The sequence below is a fragment of the Manis javanica genome, chromosome 4 (assembly GCF_040802235.1).
Source record: "Manis javanica isolate MJ-LG chromosome 4, MJ_LKY, whole genome shotgun sequence".
Lineage (NCBI taxonomy): Eukaryota > Metazoa > Chordata > Mammalia > Pholidota > Manidae > Manis > Manis javanica.
The window spans coordinates 146,993,974-147,017,962 of record NC_133159.1 but is presented as its reverse complement, the minus strand read 5'-3'; positions in this window follow the sequence as shown (position 1 = coordinate 147,017,962).

Here is a 23,989-nt window from a genome sequence, read left to right as displayed (position 1 = left end):
TTGTATTTCTGTGGTGCCCATATTGATTTTTCCTTTCTCACATCTGATTCTGTTTATGTGTGTAGACTCTCTTTTTTTCTTGATAAGTCTGGCTAGGCATTTATCTGTTTTTTTTTTTCTTGAATAACCAGCCTCTGGTTTCATGGATTCTTTCTACTGTTTTATTCTTCTTCCTTTTATTTATTTCTGCTCTGATTTTTATTATGTCCCTCCTTCTACTGACTTTGGGCCTCATTTGTTCTTCTTTTTCTAGTTTCACTAATTGTGAGTTTAGACTGTTCATTTGGGATTGTTCTTCTTTCTTGGGGTAAGCCTGTATTGTTACATATTTTCTTCTTAGAATTGCCTTTGCTGAGTCCCAGAGATTTTGGGGTGTTGAGCATGTGAAGCTCCTGAAAATCCCAACCTACTGGGCTGAGTGTGCCAGGATGTTTTTGTCCACCTGTCCTTTCTCCTGAGCAGCGAGCTCTGTAATCCTTGCCCCCCTCTGTCTGTTGAGAAGTCTTTCTAAGTACTTGCCTTTCTTTTGTCCCAGAGAGGCCAGTTTTGGGTACCTGTTCTCCACAATCCATTGGAATCTCTGTCTCTGTGAGTGTTCCACCTGCCTTTGCTTTCCAACCCGTCTAATCTCCAGAGCACCATGTAATGTGAGTTTGTGCTCCTTGAGCAGATCTCTACGGGTGGGTGTTTAGCGGTCCTGGCCATCTGCTCTCTCCTGACTCTGTTTCACTTCCTCCTGCCTCTGAGCTGGGGTGGGGGGAAGGTTTGGGTCATACTGGATCACAGCTTTGCTACTTTACTCTTTTCCATGAGATATTCTCTTTTCCCCAGATATAGGCAGACTGTTGTAGTCTATTTTCAGGATGCTCTTTCAGGATTAGGTGTATTTGCTGTATTTTCATGTTATGTGTTGTTTTAGGAGGAGATTTCTGCCTCACTTCTCATGCCACCATCTTCCTTTTTTATTTTCTAATAGTGTATTTTACAAAGCAAAATTTTAAATTTTTGATGAAGTTTAATTTATCAATTTTAAAATTTCTCTGATTTATGCTGTTTATATCCTGTCTGTGAAATCTTTTCCTACCCCTAAAGTCATGACTTTCTTCTATGTTTTATTCTAGAATCTTTAAATTTTAGGCTTTACATTTAGGCCTATAATCCATTTCCACCTAATTTTTTACATACAGTATGAGGAAAAGATCAATATAATTTTTTTTTGCATGTGGGTGTCAGTCTTCTAAAACAGTTTTCTGAAAAGACTGTTCTTTAACTACTGAATTATCATAGTACTTTGTAAAAAAGCAATAGACCTTAGATGTGTGGGTCTATTTGTGGAATCTCAATTATGCATCATTGATCTATATCTATTGTTATATCAATACCACATTTGTTGATTACCGTAGTTTTATAGTTGGTCTTGAATTCTAGTAGTATGAGTCCACCTTTGTTATTCTTTATCAAAATTGTTTTGGTTTTTTAGGTTTTACTTTTCCTTATAAATTTTTAAATCAACTATCAATTTCTACAAAAAGAGCTTGCAGAGATTTTGACTGGGATTGCACTGAATCTATAGGTCAATGTGGAGAAATTTGACATCTTAACAGTATTGAATCTTCTAATCTATGAACATGGTGTATCCTTCCAGTTGTTTAGGTCTTCTTAATTTCTGTGATTGTTGTTTTTTAGTTTTCTGCATGCAAATATTTCCCATTTTTTGTTACCATTATCCACATGTTTCTTTTTTTTGTGCAATCATATATGGTACTTCAAAATATTTCAATTACCAATGATTAATTGTGAGTATATAGGAATCTAATTAATTTTTGTACATTGACTTTGTATCCTGTAACCTTGCTAAACTCATGTGTTAGTCCCTGTGATTCTGTGGGTACATTCTTTGGGATTTTTTATGGATAATCTTGTCCACTCCACATCACTTTCTGAATAGCAAGACCTTAAATTAATATTAGACAAATTTTTATTACTTGCATCTGAAACCATCTCTAATTGAAACAATGACTTGTTAACTTTTAACAATATATATACTGGCCCCCCAATATGAAAGAAAAGGATTTAGCTCCCTTATAACTATCTGTATTCTATTTTTCTCAGCCGCAGTCATTGTTTCTGAGTCTCCTACTGCTCCAGGGCATACTGTCTTCTTCCTCATCTGTAGTCCCCAGTGCATGTTCTGCTTCATCAATCAGTAACATTTCTCCACCTGCCTTTCTTTTGTCTTCCAAAAATTTGGGAAATTTTTTGCTTGTGGTAGAATACTAGTTGTCTCTGCCAATATCCTCTTCCTTAAAAATAGGACTCCCAATTTTTAAGTGGATATGTGACCACCCAGAATAAAGTTTATATCTCTCATTTTTCCTACAGGTGGGTGCAGCTCTGTAATTAATTTTTGGACAGTAAGATATAAGTGAAAGTGTCCTTCCACTAAGAAGCATCCTTAAAAGGCAGGGTGCATACTTCTTCATCCCTTCCATCTTCCTTTTAATAGTATTGTGATTTACTGACTGTAATTCCAGCATCCATCTTGGACCATAAGTTGGTCTTGGCAAAAGAAACAAGGTTGAGCCAAAAATGAATCTGTAGTTCCTAAACTGTGCTGAACACCTCTGGACTCTGGAACATAACAGAGAAATAAACTTCTATCTTGTTTAACACACTGTTATGTTAGGTTTTTCCTGCAACTCAAACTGAACTTAATCCTAGCTTATAGAGTTCCTCTCCCCTTAAGTCTTTTTATTTGTTGTGTTTTTCATACCTTTAAAAATTTTCTTTACTATCATTTTAAGGAATCTTAAGAGGAAAAAGATTCAACTGATGCATCTGATCAGATATGTTAAATCTGAACTCTAGATTATTCTTTAAAATAATTATATAAGAACAGCATTAAGATAATCAAAATAATCACCTGCCCTCTCACTATCCCACCACCTTTCCTCTTCACTCTCCAGGTTTCCCAATTTAATCACAAGACTGTTTACTCCTTTTTCTATTTATAATCATAATTTCCACAACTATATGGTGCTTCTAATTATAATTTAAAATAGCTGTATTCCATTTTATTTTAGTATATGTATCATGATTGACTTAACCTTTCCTCTATTTCTGTTTATTAAAGAAGAAATTCTCAGAAGTGGGATTACTAAATGCACGGATTTGAACATTTCTATGATTATTAAAATGTATTGTCAAATTATAACTCCAAAAAGGGAGAGAATTTCTATGCAGTGAAATTAATCTCTCTGTAACACATAGAGCTAGAACACTGCTCTGAAGGACAGATTGAATTCAGATAAATGAAAGGGTGGATTCAGATAAGATAAAGGCTGGGTGTATAGCATGGAGAAGCCAAGTAATGACTATAGCATGTTACTAAGCTGATGGACTGGTTGCAGTGAGGTGGTAGGGGACTTAATAATATGGGTGAGTGTTGAAACCACAATATTGCTCATGTGAAACCTTTTTAAGATTGTCTATCAATAACACCTTAATTTTTAAAAAAGATAAAGGCTGGGATAATGATGTTGAGATAGGCATAGTCGATAGAATGTCAGGCCTGGTGATGTAGTTGTTTGAGTAGTGAGTGGTATAAGTGTAGATTCGTATATAGAGATTAGATTGTGGAATTAGAGACAACCTAAGGAACTGGGACTTTATTCTGTTGGCAAAGTGAAGGTCAAAAAGATAACAATAACATTGTATAACTAATAACTATGTTTGGATGATTTGGAGGGAAGGGAGTTGAGAAAGAAAAGCTGAGTAGATGAAGAGATAGGAAAATAGGGAGACCACTTTGAAATTATTACAGTATTTTAGAGATGAGAAGGCAGGATTGATGACAGAGGAAATAGAATGAAAATCTTCGAGGTTAATGGTAATAGATTAGTTGGGCTTGATGTGCCTTCTTTAAGTTTCTTTCAAAAAGGCCCAAAGAAACAAAAAACTTTTTGTAGACACACAAAGAGAAACAAATTGGCAGTGATAGCCTAAGTTAAAAAATGAAAGCCTATACGTCAAAATCATAGGTTCTTTCCCCTAATTGCATCTTGATTTGGTTGGACTGGGAAACTCTCGATGGTACTCTTTTGAACTTGTAGGTGTCTAAGAATCGAGGAATTACTAATTCACCCTCATTATCTGCTTCATCATCTGTCCTTATCCCAGGATGAAGGGGCTGCACAGGCCCGCAAAGCAAAGTGTCATATCCCCAATACAGAGGAGTGACCTTTCTCTAGGGAGACTCAGAGAGTCAGGGAGGGGTGGCTAAAGAAGACTTCAGCCATAATTCTAAGGCTTGTTTTTTCACAAAGAGAATGTTGGCTCATGTAATTGGAAATATTATTGGATAAAACAGCCCCCATAAGTACCTGAGTAAACTTTACTACATTTCCCACTAACCTTTATCCTTTATTCATCACTTTACAGTCTTCCTGGTTCTCTTACAAGATGTGAATAGAATGCTATTTTCTGACTCATCTTAAATCCTTGTCTCAGAGTAATGTCCTTTCCAAGGTTCATGTAGAGACTCCAGGACTTGAAAATATTTTGTCCCCAAAACTTCTGCTCTGGCCCGCCCTGCCACAGTCACTTCTCATCAGGTGGCCTGTCTGGTGGCTGGTCTAAGCAATGAGGTGTCACAGCTGGCATAACTTAAGAGTTCTCTTCTGGTTCTGGAAGGATATCTCAACACAAGCAGCTTCCAAGAGGAAGAGAGCACTTCAGAGAAGAGTCTAGCTACCACAGATCATAGCTTTTCATTCAGTATAGAATCACTACTTTAGTGATCAGTAATCTGCTTCTGAGAAAGCGATGAATAAAATCTTTATTTAAGCCAGAAACTCTTCTCTAAAAGGGTCAACATCTCTAGCAGAATAAATGCTACCTTTAAGCCAAAATCCAATATACAAGCCAAAAACAATATTTCAAAATAGAATTGTATCTATGTATTTTTGTCACAGTTCACTAAAAGCAAAAGGAGACAGGTTTAGGTTTAGATTTGCTAAAATGAGGAACCTTCTTAAAATATGGATTATATATTGAAACAGGTTATTAGAGATTGTCTCCCTTGGGGATCTTTAAAAATAGAATAGAAAATTATTCTTCTTGAATGATTGAGCTACAGACCTGCTTGGAAGCAAAGACTGAAATAAACGCTCTCCTGAGGTCCCCTACAGTTTTGTCTGATCTGTGATTTCTGACAACCCTTGCCCCTACTCACTGGCTTTATCCCAGGTCATCCTGTCAGAGCAGAGATGTGAAGGTTGATGAGAGGGAGATGATAATAGTGACATTTGGGGCTACTTCACCACAGGAATTGAGAAGGAATTATTATAGTGCTCTGTCAGTCCACCAACTGAGCAGTTAATGTAAGCAGGTGGTGCAGCATAATCCTTCAGTTATTTCTAGAATTTTGATGAATCAGTTGATCCATTCTTAAGCAAACTAAGGAAAATAGTTACCCTACCCCCAAAGAAATATGGTAAAACTGTGATTCCAATCTGAAAATGGTAATGATTAGAACACAACAAAGATGTTCTGTTCTTCATATTCCTATGTGATGTCCAGCTCTTAATCAAAGTCTAATACACATGACATTTTTTTCAAAAGTGTTTGGCCTGTGGTGTAGCTTTTTTGGAAATTTATAGGATTCATGAAACTGGCATAAATCTTATAATATGAATCAATTTTGCAACAAATATATTTCTTCATTGTTCTAAACTTAATTTCTCTCTTATTTGTGTGTGTGTGTCATTCTGCCAAGTGACAGATACTAAACCTTAGTCAGTTCAAGGCTCTCGTTGCACTTTTCCTCTGAGATCAGGCGACCTAACATACATACATAGTGCCACAGCATCAGGGTGGTAGTGGGTAGTGTCTTGTCCTTGTTCATCAATCCATGCTGGCATCTGCCAAAAGGGGCCACATCCTGCCTGATTCCTCTTTGGCCCACCTGGCTGTTCTGTTGTCTCTTCTCCTGACTGTAGAGCCTCTCTGAATACACTCTCTGTCCCTATATCCATGCTCCCCTCCATTTCTAAATTGCAGAAAATTAGATGGGGTGTCTAAGCCCCTGCACCAAGTCTGGGTCAGTCTCATGTGCGTGGAAAGTACTTTGCTTCTCCCCACACCACACTGAGGCCAGAAGAATGCTTTGAGGTTGCCTCCCTTCCACCGGCCAAGGCACAGATATTTCTTCTGTGCCCTTACCATGCTGCACGAAGCAGACTCTGGTGTTTTGAAACCTCCCTGGTCTCTGTTTGGGGATGCATCACAGGCTTCCTCTAGCCCTGGATTCCTTTTACCTGGTGGGATGAATTGGGGAGGGATCCTGAACTCTAACTTAAGAACCCAATAGTGTCTAAACCCTCTTTGCTTCTAGTTTTCTCTTTTATCATCCAGTCCAAGTAAACCTTATTTCATCTAAGAGGTGGCGCCTACAGATCTTCCAAACCGTCCATGCCCAGAGAGCTTCAGGGTTTGGGTTTGTCATCCTCAGAAAGTCTTTTCTGCTAAAATAGCCCTTCCCAAAGGTGATCAGTGTTCCGCAGTGTGTCTTTAAATGGAGTATAAAAGAAACTATCAGAAATTAGAAGCATATCTGTTAATAATCAAAATATGGTGGCATTATACTGCTATAAAAGAAATTTAATGATGAGGCAATGAGAGCTGGAAGATTTTAGTCCCAGGTGGGAGGCAGAGTATCCCTTCTGTCTCTTTCTTGAGGGCAATAACCTAAAGGCATCCAGCTCTCGTGGTTCAGCATGATTTCAGTTCTTACTGCACTCTCAGGCAGCTATCTATTACTGCATCAGCTGAGGTCTACATCATTTGCATCTCAAAAACCCTCCCCTGGGAAAGGGAGAGTATATTTCTCTGCTACTTCAGGGTTTCAGTTAAAGCCTAAGCCTCTTAAATTTTGGGAGGAAGGTCCCTCAGTGGGTGCATGATGGCTGCCCACATACCCTTAGACTGGAAAACTGGGAAGAAAAAGTAGGAATAAATGAATCTCCCTACCTTGGAATTAGTTTTTTCAACAGATTGCGTTAGCACTTGAAATCACTGCCTTAACTACTAAAATTGATTAAATTAGCAGCTCTGTATTTTGCCAAGATTTTTATAGGCTTATTTTCCCCTTCTAACAAATTAAAACCTGGCTTGGAGGGGAGTGTAGTAGACTGGAGACATTTCTCCTCCTGTTGCTGGATGCTGGTGTAGCAAGCTTTTGACAGTTTTTAAAAAGAAAAACTTAATTCTTAATTACTACTCCTTATGTGTCTTCTTTCAGGACTGTGGTATGGGTGTGTGGGTGGAAAAGTGATAGGACATTGCAGAGTTTAATAAATATTTGTATTTTGGAGTTCTAAAAATTACTGCTTCACAGAAGGTACTATTATTATAAGAAATAGAATTATTTCACTTCAAAGGTAATACTAGATCTTTGATAATATGTTAATGAACTGAATAAAATATTCCATGGTATAAATGTCAAACCCAGTGCAAAGTAACAGATTTAAAACAACAATTTTAATTTCTCATAATATACAATAACTGCTAGGGATCATATTCACTGTTCAAAAACATAACTCTCCAAAATCTAGGAAAGATAAAATGTTCAATTTAAATAATGCAAAAGGGAGTGGTAGAATGAAGAATTATGTCTTATGATGTTCAAAGTGATATTATAATCTCAACTTCCAATTCAAATGAAACACATATTTTTACAAAACCCTGTATTCATATCAACTTTCAAAGTATGGGTTTTTGCTTGTGTTATAATTGGAAGTGAAAATAGGACACCAAAGTATATACTATATATATGCACATATATGTATATGTATATATAACAATTACAGCTAAGTTTTTTAAAATTGTGCATGAATCAAAGCCCTAAAGAAAATGCACTGAAATATTATTAATGGCTATCTTTTGGATGGTGGGTATAACATGATTTTTTATTTCTTTCTCTTTGACATTTTAAAAATCTTAAATAGTGAGGGCATATTCCTTTTACATTGACCAAATGAATTAAAAACTACTTTTACAAGTATATATTTTCCACACTGTCACTTATATTTATTAAGTATGATACTTTCTTTCTTTATGTTCCTCATGTTGCTTGGAAAAGTGATATGAGCAAGAATTAAATGCTAAAGTGAGTACTGAGATGCATCAATGTGCTGCATACCACATTACCAAGAAGCATGTATCAAAACAAGAATCAGACACATTTTGGTGTTTAAAGTAATAAGACACTGAATAGTCATACCTTCAGTTTAATTCTCCTTCTTCTGGGACTCAATTGTTTTGCCTTTGAACTGCCCCCTGGAAAGATCCAGGTGTAGAAATGCTCAGATCTTTCTATGATTGACAACTGCTTCCCTTTACCACCTTTCATTTCACATAGTGATTTCAATGTAGGAATGTCATGGTGTAAAATAGTAGGGAAATATAAAGTGCTAACATAAGGCAGAGTAATACAGTTAAGAGGCTGTGGAGTTGCCTGTTGATTGCTGAGGTTTCTGTAGATTTTTCTATAGACCCAGTGAATTCTACTGATGAGGAAGTCAATAGAACTGAACAACTAGGATCAAAAAGAGAGGATGTCTTTGATCATCTCTTTGACTGAAAGTAATAGCCACAATTTACTAGAGTATTTTACAGAGCTAAACTCACCTAAAATAACTCCTTCTCATCTACTTTTAATACAGCTTTAGGATTGGTTTGTATAAAAGTTTTTTCAGAGTCTTTAGGAAAACAGGTATGCACTTGCCTGATTTCCTCTGAATTGGAGTGCAAATGAAAAAGTCAGAAATGAAATCATGAACTCTATAGGTGTTGTCAAGGTAGACAGATTCATGAATTAGTAACTTTCAGGTACATCTTAACTAACATGTTTATAGCAGTAACTATTTCTTCAGGCTCTATTCTGCTGTGCTCTAAGAAAAATTCCTATTTTATTAAACTCATATTGAGAGCCTTAAGGGCAATCTCTAGTGCCATATTGCAAGATTATCTTTGAAATTTTATAAATGAATGGTTAAAATGAATCTCCAAAGATTGTTTCAGTGTTTCCCTATCATAGAGGAGACCTTGGGTAAGCATTCAAGATGTTCAGTAAAAGAAAGATCCAATGTATACTACAAGGTGTAGAGTAGAAATCATGAAAATCTAGGTTTCCAATACAGAGTGAGTCTTAACGAGTACTCCACCTGAGAGTGTTCAAAATATGATATAGTTCTGAAATCTGCCAAAAGAATTCCCCATTTACTAACACCTTTGTGCCTTTCAGAGTATGCGCTAGGACTAATTGATCAAGGCAGCAAAGAGGGAGAGGATGAGCTGGAATATTGGCTGAATGAGAAGCTTCTTAGGCCTAGAGCATAGTCAGGAGTGGATAATGATCCCCAAGATCTGGCAGACTAGAAGCTGGGCGGAGCAAAGCCTACATCTTAGCAAACCTAGATAAGTGTATCAGCCATAGGTAGATGGAGGTGCAGGGGTGGAACCAAGGGTAAAGAACTTCTAAAGAGTTAAGTTGGACAATGGGTGTACCTGTAAGAAGAATTCTAAGAGCAGAGATCTGGTAGCCAGAAATGGATGGAGAGTTTGAATGGATAAACAAAGTATTAGTTATTTGTCCATGAAAGAGTGGTAATAATAAAACCCACCTCAAGAGATTGTTGAAAGAATAAAATGAGATAATGCCTGGCAAGAGGGTGTGGTGGTGGAAAACTTCAGGACAAAGTAACCAAAAATGGATCCAGGATAAGAAGGGGCATGAAACAAGCAGGGAACCAAAGTGAATGCCCAGGATTCTTTCAGTGATTTCTAAGCATCCAATTTTTCTAATCAGTGCTCCTTCTCACTTCTAGAATCTCAAAGCCTCTGAGGCTGGAGCCTTTCCTGTCACACCTTCCAGCTTACACCAACACTGTAGAGGTATGGTTCTAAGATAAGGTTCTACATAACAAAGCTATTTCTGCAACCCCAAAATAATGCATAGCAATGACAGTTTATTTTCATCTGGTTAGCAGTGGCTCCCCTTAGAGGAATAATATTGTAAACAAATACATCGTCTCAAACCTGATCATAGACTGTCAAAGCCAAAGGAACCATAAAAGACAGAAAAGTCCAACAAGATATCTGAACCGTCTACATCTTTGTATTTGCTGTCTATTGCTGTATAACTAATTACCCCCCAAATTTAGCAACTTTAAATTCAACTATCTCACACAATTTCAGAGAGTCAGGAATCCTGAAAGAGCTTAGCTGGGTGGGCCCAACTCCGGATCTCTCATGAGATTGTAGTGCAAGGATGGCTGGAGATGCAATCAACTTAAGGTCTGGCTGAGTCTAGATAATTTCACCTCAAGCTCACTCATACGGCTATTGGCAAGGAATTTTGAGTTCTTCATGTGGACTTCTCTGCAGGGCTGCTCAGGACAGGACAGCTGGCTTTTCCAGCCCAACTGATTCAAGAAAAAGACAATGATGCCATATTGCTCTTTATGACCTTGTCACTAATTCACACACTAGTACGTATTATTCTATTTTTTATAAGTCATGAAGTCCAGCACATAATCTAGGAGGCAATGAAACAGGCATGAATACCAGGAGGTAGTGATCATGGGGGTTATCTTGGAGACTAGCTACAATAATTCCCTATAAGATGTCATCTAATTTTTGCATAAGCACCTCCAGAGATGAATACCTAGCTGAGAGGCAGCTCAATCTATTTTGAAGAGCAGTATGATTTAATTTATACTGAGTTAATATCTCTGAGAACTTCCATATATCAGTTCTAATTCAACTTTTTGGAGACATGCTACCCTTTTAGTCATTGGAGGGACAAGCAATCAAATTCCTTTGACTATTTTTTGCTAATAAAGGTTTCAGTCTGGTTTTCGTACTGACTGCTTGCTTGTAGGCATGGCTTCACTTTTCAAGCGTATGGGCCGAAGTAGCTTTGTGGGAAGGCAGAAAGAAATGGAAAAGACAGGATCCTAACTTGAGCTGGAAACTCTATTCCCTAGTTATATCACATGATCAATTCTTACCAAGTTCAGTGTTAATTGAAACTCCTAAATCTATTGCCCCTGAATACCACAGACCCACATATTCCTCATCTTGAACCCATGCAGTTGATTTTTAGATCCAAGTTCATGATCTTACTATATTTATCCAAATTAGATTGTTCTGTCTTTTCCTTTACTTATTTAACAATTGGAAATGTCTTCTTGCATGTACACCTTTCAAACTTTCTGATGACAAAAACTTTGACAGCAAGTTATTATTGGCATGTTGATTTCCTCAATTCTGAGATGTCAGTGATTGTGAGCTGCACCATTGAGTTCATAATGATGTTTCAGGAAAAATAACATTGCATTATCCATATAAATTAACCATAAGAGTATTACAATATGAAAAAAATTAGAATTATATAGAATATAATGGAAATATACATGTTGGGTGGTGACAGAAACATTCAAAAAAGTTTTCCCAGACTTGAAAAATTGGCTCTGAATCAGGACCAAGATCATAACCTCACAAAAATTAATTTTATTTATTTAATCATTCCTTCCTTAATTCAAATGTTCATGGAACATCTGCTATTTATCTGGTGTAAGGCAAAGATGAATAAGACATGGACTTTGCCCTCTGGAGCTCAGTGTTTATATTTTTTAATAAGTTATGTTCAAATGTTATAGTTTCAATATATTTTTCAACACAATATATGGTTTCTCCATCATCTTCAGTGTTTAAGCGCTGAGTCAAGACTACCATATATTTGGGTATAATCTGCCTGTTACATATGATGGCTTTGAGAATATGGGCTTAAATTAATTGTTTGGCTACATTTTTTCGTGGGGCCTTGGTTTTCTAAATAAACCATTAAATGAAGAGATCAACTGTATCCACGGATAGATGGGTGAGTGTGGATGGATAGATAGGTAGATACCAGGAGATGAAGTAGAAATTTTGTCTGCATATTCCAGAAAAGACAAACTCATTGGTCAGACTGCTGTATTAGAAAGCAGAGAGAAGTTCTTAGGGAAGAGATAGGGTTTAGTATCATGCTATGAAATAATAAGAAGCATACATATTGGTCTCTGTCCCCATTCCTGACATAGGGTTCCTAAAACCTTTGTAAATAGGGGTGCTAGAAGAATCTTTTGTTTTAAAGTTTAGTGTTTGACTCCAGTTACTGGCACAGAGCTCCTAAAACCCTTGTAATTTCCTAAGTGACAAGAGCACTAGGAGTGTCTTTTGTTCTAATATTTGGTCTTTGACCCTAGTTTCTGACACAGGCTCTTAAACACCTTGGAATTTCCTGGAGGATAGGAGTGTCTCTGTTCTGACGAGACCTGCTCTGGGTAGACCCCCTGGATGACTCCTGGATGGAGGCTGGTCGCCAGAAAGACAAAACCATGATTATACATTGGGAATTTTCAACCCCAACTTCCATTCTCCAGAGAAGGAAGGGGGCTGGAAATTGATTTACTGAGCATGGCTACATGATGAAGCCTCCCCCAAAATGCCAGTAATGTGGGATTGGGAAAGCTTCCAGGTTGATGAACACATACAGTACTGGGAGGGTAAGACAACACACTGCCACAGGGACAGAAACTCCTACACTCGGGACCCTCCCAGACTTCTCCCTATGTATGTCTTCATCTGGCTGTTCATCTGTGTCCTTTATCATATTTGTCATGTAATAAACCAGTAAACATAAGTAAATGTTCCCCTGAGTTCTGTGAGCCATTCTAGCAAATTATTGAACTCAAGAAGTGGGTCATGGGAACCCTGATTTATAGTCAGTCTGTCAGAAGTACACATGACAACCTGGGACTTGTAATGGCACCTGAAGTGGGCTGGGGAGACAGTCCTGTGAGACTGAGCGCTTGCAAGATCCAACACTAACACCAGGTAGATAGTGGCAGAAGTGATTTAAGTTAAAGGACACTCAGCTGATGTCACAGCAAATCACTTTGTGAGGAACCAACACCCACACTTTTGGTGACCAGAAGTATCAGAAGTGAAATGTTCTCTGTCAGTAGTAAAGGAGAAGCATGTAGGAGGAAGAGTGAGTTTTTCCTACTCACATGCACAGACCATTATCACTCATTTTACTTCTTAGGTTTGGGACAGAGGACTGAGACTTTCCTAAATTTTCTAAATATTGGGAATTTCCTAAATTACTTTATCTATCTATCTATCTATCTATCTATCTATCTATCTATCTATCTATCTATCTATCATCATCTATCTATCTCTATCATCTATCTATCTATTTATCTATCTATCTATCTATCTATCTATCTATCTATCTATCTATCTATCTATCTATCTATCATCTATCTACATACCTACAGCTTTATTGAGATATAATTCACACACCATACAATTCACCCACTTACAGTGTATAATTCAGTGGTTTCTAAGTATATTCACAGATTTGTGCAACCATCACCATGATCAATTTTGAAACATTCTCATCCCCTCAAAAAGAAATCTCATATCCTTTTAACCCAGTAAGCACTCCCCATTTACCCTAACAGCCTTAGGCAGCCACTTATCTACTTTCTGTTGCTATAGATTTACATACTCTAGACATTTCAGTTGAATGAAATAAATGTGGTCTTTTGTGACTGGCTTCTTTCACTTAGCATAATGTTTTCAAGGTTCATCTATGTTGTAGCATGTACCAGTTCTTCACTGTTTTTATTGCTGCATAACCCATCGTATGGATATACACATTTCATTTATTCATTCATCAGTTGATGGACATTGAGTTGTTTCTAGTTTTTGGCCATTATGAGGAATGCTGTTATACTTGTACAAGTTTTTGTGTGGACATATGTTTTCATCTCTCCTGGGTGAAACTGCCAGGTCATGTAGTTTAACCTTTTGAGGTACTGCCAGACTGTTTCAAAGTGGATACACCATTTTACATTCCCACCAGTAGTATACAAGAGTTTCAGTTTCTCCACATCTTCATCAACTCTTGGCATTATCTGTCTTTTTTACTCATATCCTCAAGGGTGTAAAGTAGTATCTCATTGTGGTTTTGATTTGCATTTCCCTAATAACCAGTGCTGAGTATCCTTACTTTATGAATACATTAAGCATCTTTTCATTTGCTCTTGGCCATTTGTATATCTTTAGAGAAATGTGTATTCAGATTCTTTGTCCAATTTAATTGGGTTATTGCTCTTTTCGTTATTGAGTTGTAAGAGTTTTTAAATATATTCTAGATACCAGTCAATTATCAGCTACATGACTTACAAATATTTTCTCCCATTCTGTGGGAAGTCTTTTCTCTTTCTTGATAATGTCCTTTGAAGCACAAAAATTTTTAATTTTTTGAAGTCCAACTTTCCAAATTTTTTTTGTCAGTTATGCCTTTGGTGTCATATCTAAGAAGGCTTTGCCTAACCCCAAGTCACAAAGATGTATTCCTATTCTTTCCTCTAACAATGTTATAATTTCAGCCCTTACAGTTAGGCCTGTAATACATTTGGGTTGATTTTTGTATGTGGTGTGAGGAAGGGGTCTAGCTTCATTCTTTTGCATACTGATATTCGGTTGTTCCAGCACCATATGCTAAGACTTATTTATCTAGTATTTTTTAAATTGTAGGTTATTTTGGGTAAAGTATATCTAAAATTTTTGAGCATTATGTATGTGCTAAGCACTGTTCCAAGGCTTTTACATTTGTTACCTTGCTTAACCCTTACACTAATTCTAAGAGATTTTTTTTATTGATATGCAGTCTTATATTAGTTTCAAATATACAACACAGTAGTTTGACAGTTACCCACATTATTAAATTCTCACCCCCACCAGTACATCTATTATCTGTCAACATAGGAAGATGTTACAGAATCATTGACTATATTCTCCCTGCTGTACTGTTATTCCCATGACCTACCTACATTATGATTAAGAATTTTTGTGCCCCTTCATCCACCTTCCCCTCTCCACCCACTTCCCCAATCTTTTCCCCTCCCCCGTGGTGACCACCAGTCCCTTCTGAGTGTCTATGAGTCTATTTCTGTTTTGTTCCTTCTTTTTTTGCTTTGAATTTATATTCCACAAATAAGTGAAACCATATGGTATTAGTCCTTCTCCACCTGACTTACTTCACTGAGTGTAATACCCTCTAGATCCATCCATGTTGTTGCAAATGGCAGGATTTCTTTTCTTTTTATGGCTGAATAATACTCCATTGTGTGTATGTACCACATCTTCTTTATCCATTCATTACTTATGGACACTTAGGTTGCCTCCATATTTTGGCTATTGCAAATAGTGTGACAATAAACATTGGAGTGCATATACATTTTCAAATCGGAGATTTTGTTTTCTTTGGGTAAATTCCTTGAAGTGGAATTATTGGATCAAATGATATTTTGATTATTAGTTGTTTGAGGAACCTCCATACTGCTTTTCACAGCAGTTGTACCAATTTACACTCCCACCAGCAGTGTAGGAGGGTTCCCATTTCTCTGCATTCTCACCACCATTTGTTATTTCTTGTCCTTTAGATACTGACCATTCTTACTGGTGTGAGGTGATAACTCACTGTGGTTTTAATTTGCATTTCTCTGATGTTTAGCAATATGGAGCATCTTTTCATGTGCCTGACGGCCATTGTATTTCTTCTTTGGAGAAATGTCTGTTCAGGTCCTCTGCCCATTTTTTAATTGGGTTATTTGTTTTTGGGTGATGAGGTGTAAGAGTTCTTTATATATTTTGGATGTTAACCCCGTATTGGATGAGTTATTTATGAATATATTCTCCCATACTGTAGGATGCCTTTTTGTCCTTTGCTGTATGGAAGCTTTTTGGTTTGATGTAGTCCCACTTGTTCATTTTTTTATTTTGTTTCCTTTGCCTGAGGAGATGTGTCCAGGAAAAAAATTGTTTTTATTTATGTTTTCTTCAAAGAGTGTTATGGTTTCATGACTTATATTCAGGTCTTTGATCCATTTTGAGTTTACTTTTGTGTATGGAGCTAGACAATAATCCAGTTTCATTCTCTTACATGTAGCTGTCCAATTTCTCCAACACCAGTTGTTGCAGAGGCTGTCTTTTCCCCATTGTATATTCAAGACTTCTTTATCATATATTAATTGACCATATATGCATGGATTTGTATCTGGGCTTATATATATATTCTGTCCCACTAATCTATTGGTCTCTTCTTGTGCCAGTACCATATTGTTTTGATTACTGTAGTTTTCTAATATAACTTGAAGTCAGCAGGTGTGATTTCACCAGCTTTTTTCTTCTTTCTCAGCATTGCTTTGGCTATTCAGGGTCTTTTGTGGTTCCATATGAATTTTAGAACTATTTGTTCTAGTTCATTGAAAAATTCTGTTGGCATTTTGATAGGGATTGCACTGAATCTGTAGTTACTTTGGGCAGGATGGTCATTTTGGCAATATTAATTCTTACTATCCATGAGCATGGGATAGATTTCCACTTACTTGTGTTTCTTTAATTTCTCTCATGAATGTCTTACAGGTTTTAGAGTATAGGTCTTTCACTTCCTTGGTCAGGTTTATTCCTAGGTATTTTATTGTTTTTGATGCAATTGTAAATGGAATTGTTTTCCTGATTTCTCTTTCTGCTAGTTTATTGTTAGTATATAGATATGAAATAGATTTCTGTATATTAATTTTGTATTCTGCAATTTTGCTAAATCTAGTTATTAGTTCTAATAGTTTTTTGGTGGAGTCTGTAGGATTTTCTATGTACACTATCATGTCATCTGCAAATAGTGACAGTTTAACCTCTTCCTCATGAATTTGGATATCTTTTTTCTCTTTGTGTTACCTGATTTCCATGACTAGGACCTCCAGTACTATGTTGAGTAAATGGTAAGAGTGGACATCCTTGTCTCGTTCCTGATTTTAGAAGAAAAGCTTTCAGCTTTTCACCATTAAGTATGATGGAGCTGTGGGCTTGTAATATATGGCCTATATTATGTTGAGGTGTGTACTCTTGATGCCCATTTTGTTGAAAGTTTTTATCATGAATGGATGTTGAATTTTGTCAAATGCTTCTTCAGCATCTATTGAGATGATCATATGGTTTTTATCCATCTTTTTGTTAATGTGGTGTATGATAATGATGGATTTACAAATGTTGCACCATCCTTCTATCCCTGGAATAAATCCCACTTGGCCATGATGGATGATCTTTTTGATGTATTTTTTGGATTTGGTTTGCTAATATTTTGTTGAGAATTTTTGCATCTATGTTAATCAGGGATATTGTTCTGTATTTTTCTTTTTTGTGTTATCTTTGCCTGGTTTTGGTATTAGACTAATGCTGGCCTCATAGCATGAGTTTGGAAGTATTCCCTCCTCTACTTTTTGGACTACTTTAAGAAGGATGGGTATTAGCTCTTTAAATGTTTGGTAGAATTCAGCTGTGAAGCCATCTGGTCCTGGAATTTTGTTTTTGGAAGTTTTTTGATTACCAATTCATTTTCATTGCTGGTAATTGGTCACGGTGAGATATCCTTTCATTGGTGCTGTGACTCGGATGAGGCTCTCTCATTGACTTTGCTCTTCCTCCGGGAACCTGAGCTGCTCTGGGAACCCTCACTGCCTGATCCTCCTCCACGGGCTCACTGTCCATTTCCCCAGTTGCTCGTCTTCTTGCCCAACACCGACCTTGGATTTGGGGAGTCTCCCCTTCATGGTCAACTTAAATGTCCCTTTGGAACCTGGGAAGTGACTGTTGAGTGTCCAGCACCCCCAAGGGCTCCTCTGGGACAGGGGCACCCCCAACCACGACTTTCAGAGTCACGGTTGATCCCCACAGTCGACCCTTCTCTGCCTCCCCATGGTGAGAATCCTCATCCACTGAGGCTTGGTCTCCCTTTATCTACGTTTCTACTCAACTCAAAAACTCCTGGTACCAGGTACCGAGCCTCCCTGGCATTTTTGCCTCCAACCCCACAGTTAGAGGTGGTGACGACCCCCTAACTGTGCCTGGTCTTCTCCGTGAACTTCTCAATCACTCAGGGATGCCTCAGCGACTTCTGAACGGTCTCGTTCTCACCATGGGATCTGGGCCCTCTGTTCCCGCAGATTCACTGCTAGGGTGCTTAGTCAATAATCTAAAGCCCCTCCACCTCACTCCAAACCTCAAACCTGTTCGCTACTGTAATGAGATCTGGCCACAATATCCATTGGACAATCAGTCTAAATGGACCCCAAATGGCTCTTTAAATCCTAAAATTCTCCATAACTTATACAACTTCTGTGAGCGTATGGGCAAATGGAAAGAGATCCCATATATCCAGGCTTTCTCCTACCTCTGAACCAAGCTCTCTCTCTGTCTCCCCTGTAATCCTAAACACCTACTACTTGCCTTAAAGTCCACACCCCTAAGCTTTTTTCATGTTCCCAAATATCCTCAACTACCTATAAAACCCCTAGACAATGCACCACCACAGGCTCTCTTGTCCCCTCCTGGCTCATGTCAGGAGCTCTGTCTGTCCTCTCACTGTATCATTATGTCTCAATCTGTATGTTTGTGTCTAAGTGTGTAAATGAAAAATATTTTTCTACCTCCTTAATGCTAATTTAAGTTGAACTGAATAGACATGTCCTTATAGTTATCAGCTGCCTAAGTTTACCTAAAGTCATTTAAGTTGATGGTATCTGTTAAATCTTTCAAAGAAAAATGCTTAAAATGAAGTGTAGCTTTGTCTAATGTGAGTAACTATTTAAGCAAGTGCCTTAAAACTTTAAACAGCTTCCCAAAATCAAATGCAAAAAGGTTATTTTACCTCTAGTTCACTCTGATATTTTCCAGAGGGCCCCTGGAACATGTCAGAGGAACTTTTTCTCATTGGAGAAAATATTTGGCTAATTTGGCTTATTTACCTGCTTAATTACCTGGAAGGCACTGTCACAGAGAATGATGCTAAACTTTGTTACTGAATGTTTTGTATTACAGAAAGATCTAAATTTCCTTATGACAACTGTCTTATAGTAAGCTCTCATCAGATCTTTAACCATTGTCATTTGTAAGTCTTTTGTCATCTGTACTCACTGTTTTATTACTCCTAAACTAGTAAAAACTAGATTTCACCAGAACAGGTATTAGTTACATAGGATTAAGTAAACTAAGGAAGATGATTTGGTGGCTTTTTGTTTCAAATGTTGTTGATAAAGTGTTTTAAGCTTTTTCTCTTAAGCTGACAACAGTTTAGTAAATAACTGTCTTTATAAGCAGAATTGAAACTTTATCTTTTTCTCTACCTGATCCCTCCAGAATTTAAAAACTCTCAGTGACTATTTTTATATTTCATGGCAGTATGTTTGCATAAGTTCAATAAGAATCTCCTCTCCTTGTAAGAGGACCAATTAAAAACACTGGTTTTATTACCAAGGCTTTGACTGGAACGTCACACCTGACAGACATGTGCATAAACTCAGATATGAACAGACAGCTTTAAGGAACTAAGATTGACTTTATAAAGCCAACAAAGCCCCTTAGAAGAACTGGCTTGATACCTTGCTTACAGGGTTCCCAGCAGCCTTACCAGGTGAGTAAGGAAGGTCACTTCCTGGCAGGTGCAGGAACTTCAGAATGTCTTGGGAACCTCAAGAAGGGAGGAATTCACCCAAATGTATAGGTACTGCAGGCACAACCTGATGGCAAGTCTGGCTTAGCTGGCCTCAAGCAGCCCTTAAAAGTTCAATCTGAAATTCCTTACAAAAAGTTCCAGCAAAGCACATTTAAAAGATCCCATGTAATCAATTACTCTTCTTGCTGCACTTAATGCAAATAATCAAGCCAACTGTTAATTATTTTCTTAATCTGGCTACTTCTAATAAAAATGAGGGTGATTTTAGAGAAAAATATTGTTTCAATAATGCAGTTTTATCTATACTAAATCCTAATACTAGTCATTGAGATATAAACTCGATCCAGAATTCCAGTTTCCCCATGAAACCTGTCTATGATTCTCAATTAGACTCCTCATATTTCTAGTTCTCATATTCAGTCATGCATTCTTAATCTCGTCAAGTTTGTCCTTCCAGAATGGAAAATCCAACTCCAGATGTTGCTACTTAACCTAATAACAATTTGTTCTATCTTGCCTAGAAGCCATAAAACTGCAAATAGTAATAGAAATGAAACCCAGAATAGAAGCACCAACCTTCGGAGGCCCTCTCAACTGACCAGTGATGGAGACCTAGCTGCACCCTTTACTGCGCCCCCTCTCAGCATGAAGCAGCCAGAGCGGTCGTCGACCCTTTTCCCTGGCAGCAGGTAGGGTCTCTATCTGTAGAGGGGGGAATGAGACAGGGACCATAGGCTTAGAATAAGGTGAGAGCCTCTGGAGAAAGCAAGGCAGGATTTTTGCAGTCAGAGCAATAAAACGACATGCTAGGAACCCCCCCTACTAAAACTATGTTGAACATTAAGCTCTAGAATCATTCTTCAGTGAGATGAGTTAATGTTCCCCAGATAAAGAAGAGTAGCACATGTTTTATTATGCTAATCATTTGTAATTGTGTGTAAGATTTACTTTAGCATACTAAAAGGCCCAGGCCTATGTGCTGTCTTTCCTCCTTCAGATCTAACAAGGTAATTTTGCAAACTGAGCAGCTAATTTAGCATGCAGACCCAGCTGTAGACGGCATAGTAAAAGGCAGGATTCTTTAGCAAATAGACAATACCTCAGCCCACCTTGGGAGCTGAGCAGGCAGCCTTTTGATGTGCTCCCAGACCAAGACACCAGTATCCCAGAGAAAAATCAAGACAGGAAATTCCTTATGTTAAGTTAATTTTTAATATTCAGGGACCACTTAACAAATCCACACCCCTAAGTTATTTTCATGTTCTCAAAAAATCCTCAACTGCCTATAAAACCCCCTAGACAATGCACCACTATGGACTCTCTTGTCCCCTCCTGGTGTGAGCCGGGAGCTCTGTCCTTTCACTATATCTCTAAATAAATGCCTGTACCTTGCTCTTCTACCTTGACTGTTTGTGAAGCTCATTCTTCGGCTCCGCAAACAAGAACCCTGGCATCACTTCTACTAACTTTGGGTTTCAGTTCTTCTTTTTCTAGTTTCTAGGAGTATTTGGGATTGTTCTTGTTTCTTGAGGTAGGCCTGTATTGCTATGTACTTCCCTCTTAGAACAGCTTTTGCACTGTCCTACAGCTATTGGACTGTTGTATTTTTGTTTTCATTTGTCTCCATGTATTGCTTTATTTCTGTTTTAATTTGACCATTGATCCATTGATTATTTAAAAGCATGTTGTTCAGCCTCCATATGTTTGTAGGCTTTTTTGTTTTCTTTGTGTAATTTATTCCTAGTTTCATACCTGGTCTGAGAAGTTGCTTGATATGATTTCAATCTTTATGAATTTATTGAAGCTCTTTTTGTGGCCTAGTATATGATCTCTTCTGGAGAATGTTCTATGCATGCATTAGAAAAATGTGTATCCTGTTGCTTTTGGGTGAAGTGTTCTGTAAATGGCTGTTAAGTCCATCTGATCTAATGTATTGTTCAGTGTCTCTGTTTGCTTATATATGTTCTGTCTGGTTGATCTATTGTTTTGAGTAGTGTTTAAAGTCTCTTACAATGAATGTATTATAATCTTTCTCCCCCTTTAATTCTGTATTTGTTTTATGTATTTAGGTGTACCTTTATTGGGTACATAGATATTTATGATGGTTATATCTTCTTGTTGGTCTGATCCCTTTATGATTACATAATGTCCTTCTTTGCCTCTAGTTACTTTCTGTGTTTTGATATCTATTTTGCCTGATAGAGGTACTGCTACTGCTGCTTTTTTTCTCCCTATTGTTTGCCTGAAATATCTTCTTCCATCCCTTCACTTTTAGTCTATGAATGTTTTTGGGTCTGAAATGAGTGTCTTGTAGGTAGCATATAGATGGGTCTTGTTTCTTTATCCATTCTGCCACTCTGTGTCTTTTGATTGGTGCATTCAGTCCATTTACATTTAAGGTAATTATTGATAGACTTACTGTCATTTTATTAATTGTTTTGTTTGTTTTTATAGCTCCTCTCTTATATTCTTCTCTTGTAATTTGATAGTTTTCTTTAGTGTTGTGGTTGGATTTCTCTTTTAAAAATTTTTTATGTGTTTATTATAGGCTTTAGGTTTGTGGTTACCAAAGGTTCAAGGATAGCTTCCTGACTATATAACAACATGTATTAAGTTGCTGATTGCTGTACTTCAAACACAATCTAAAAGTACTTTTTTCTTCTTCCTCCTCCACACTTTATGTATTAGATATCATAATCAAAACTATTTAGCTTTAGGAATATTTCCATCTACAGCCATCCTTTTAACATATCCTGTAATGCTGGTTTTGTTGTTCTAAATTGCCTTCATTTACCTGGAAATTGTTTAATCACTGCTTCAAATTTAAATGATAATCTTGCTAGGCAGAAGAGTCTTGATTGAAGGTCCTTCTGTTTCAGTACATTAAATATTTCATGTCACTCCCTTCTGGCCTGTAAAGTTTCTGCTGAGAAGTCTGCTGATGGGGTTTCTTTTATAAGTAATCTTTTTTCTCTCTCTGGCTGCTTTCAATTCTCTCTCCTTATCCTTAATATTTGTTATTTTAATTATTATATAGCTTGGTCTTGTTTTCCTGGGGTTCCTTTTGTTAGGGATCTTTGCACTCCCATGACCCAAGTGTCTTATTTCCTTCCCCAGATTGGGGAAATTTTCAACAATTATTTCCTCAAAGAGACTTTCTATCCTTTTATCTCTCTCTTCTCCTTCTGGAACCCCTATTATACAAATATTGTTTCATTTGGATTGGTCACACAGGTATCTTACCATTCTTTCATTCCTAGAGATCCTTTTTTTCTCTCTGTTCCTCAGCTTTGTTGTATTTCTATTCTCTAATTCTGCCTCATTGATTGTCTCCTCTACTTGCAGCAATCTGTTATTCATTCTCTCCATTTTGTGTTTCATTTCAATTACTATGTTCTTTAACTCTTGTATGTCTTTGTGAAGTCCTCCCTGAGATCTTTAATACATTTCTGCAGATCAGTGAGCATATTTACAACTTTTACTATGAAATCTTTATCAGTAAGATTGGTGATGTCTGTTTCATTTATCCCTCTTTCTCATGTCTTATCCTGTAGTTTTGTTTGGAACATATTCCTCTACCTCTTCATTTTGTCAGGGTTTCTGTGTTTTTTCCTTTATGTTAGATGGTTCTGCTATGCTTCCTGAGAGTAATGGCTTCATGAGGAAGGCATCCTGTGGTGCCCAGAAGCTCAAGATTCTTTCCTCTCTAGTGCCTGCTTCTCCTTTGCTATGGAGCCCCAGTTGCTGTTGATTGGGCAATGGGCAGGGTTGCCTTTCTGTGTGTCTGCCAGCAATGGTTTATCTCAGTCTGCTGAGGCCGGTGGTTTGCCTCAGCCCAGCTTATGTAACCAGAGCAGGGGTTGCTGCTGGGACCATTGTTGGTGGGGCTGCTCTCTGCCTGCCCTACAGTGATGGTGGGGCTGATGAGTTAATGTGGTGGGTGGGATGGTCACAGGGTGAGTTGCACAATGTCAGGACACACAGGCCCCCTTTGGTGGCAAGTCACATGGTTGCAGAGCTCACCAGTGCACGGCAGTGATGGCAAACCATGTGGTGGGATGGCATGTAGGCATGAAGCAAAGGCAGGGGGTGTGGAGGTGGGGGTGCACAGCATTGGCAGGGCGCACAGAAGTGTAGTAAATGGGGCATTGGAAAGGAGTGCTGATGTATTGAGCCAGTAAGTTGCATGGTGGTGGCTTGTGGTGGCAGTGCGACCTGTGTGGTAGGGGGGCACACAAGATAGTGGCAGTAGTGAGTCCACAGTGGAAAGGTCTGTAGGCTCACAGTGGCGGCATGACGTGAGTGGTAGCAGGGGCTTGAGCCACCATAGTGAGTCAGGTGGTGGGAGGCTGCACTGTG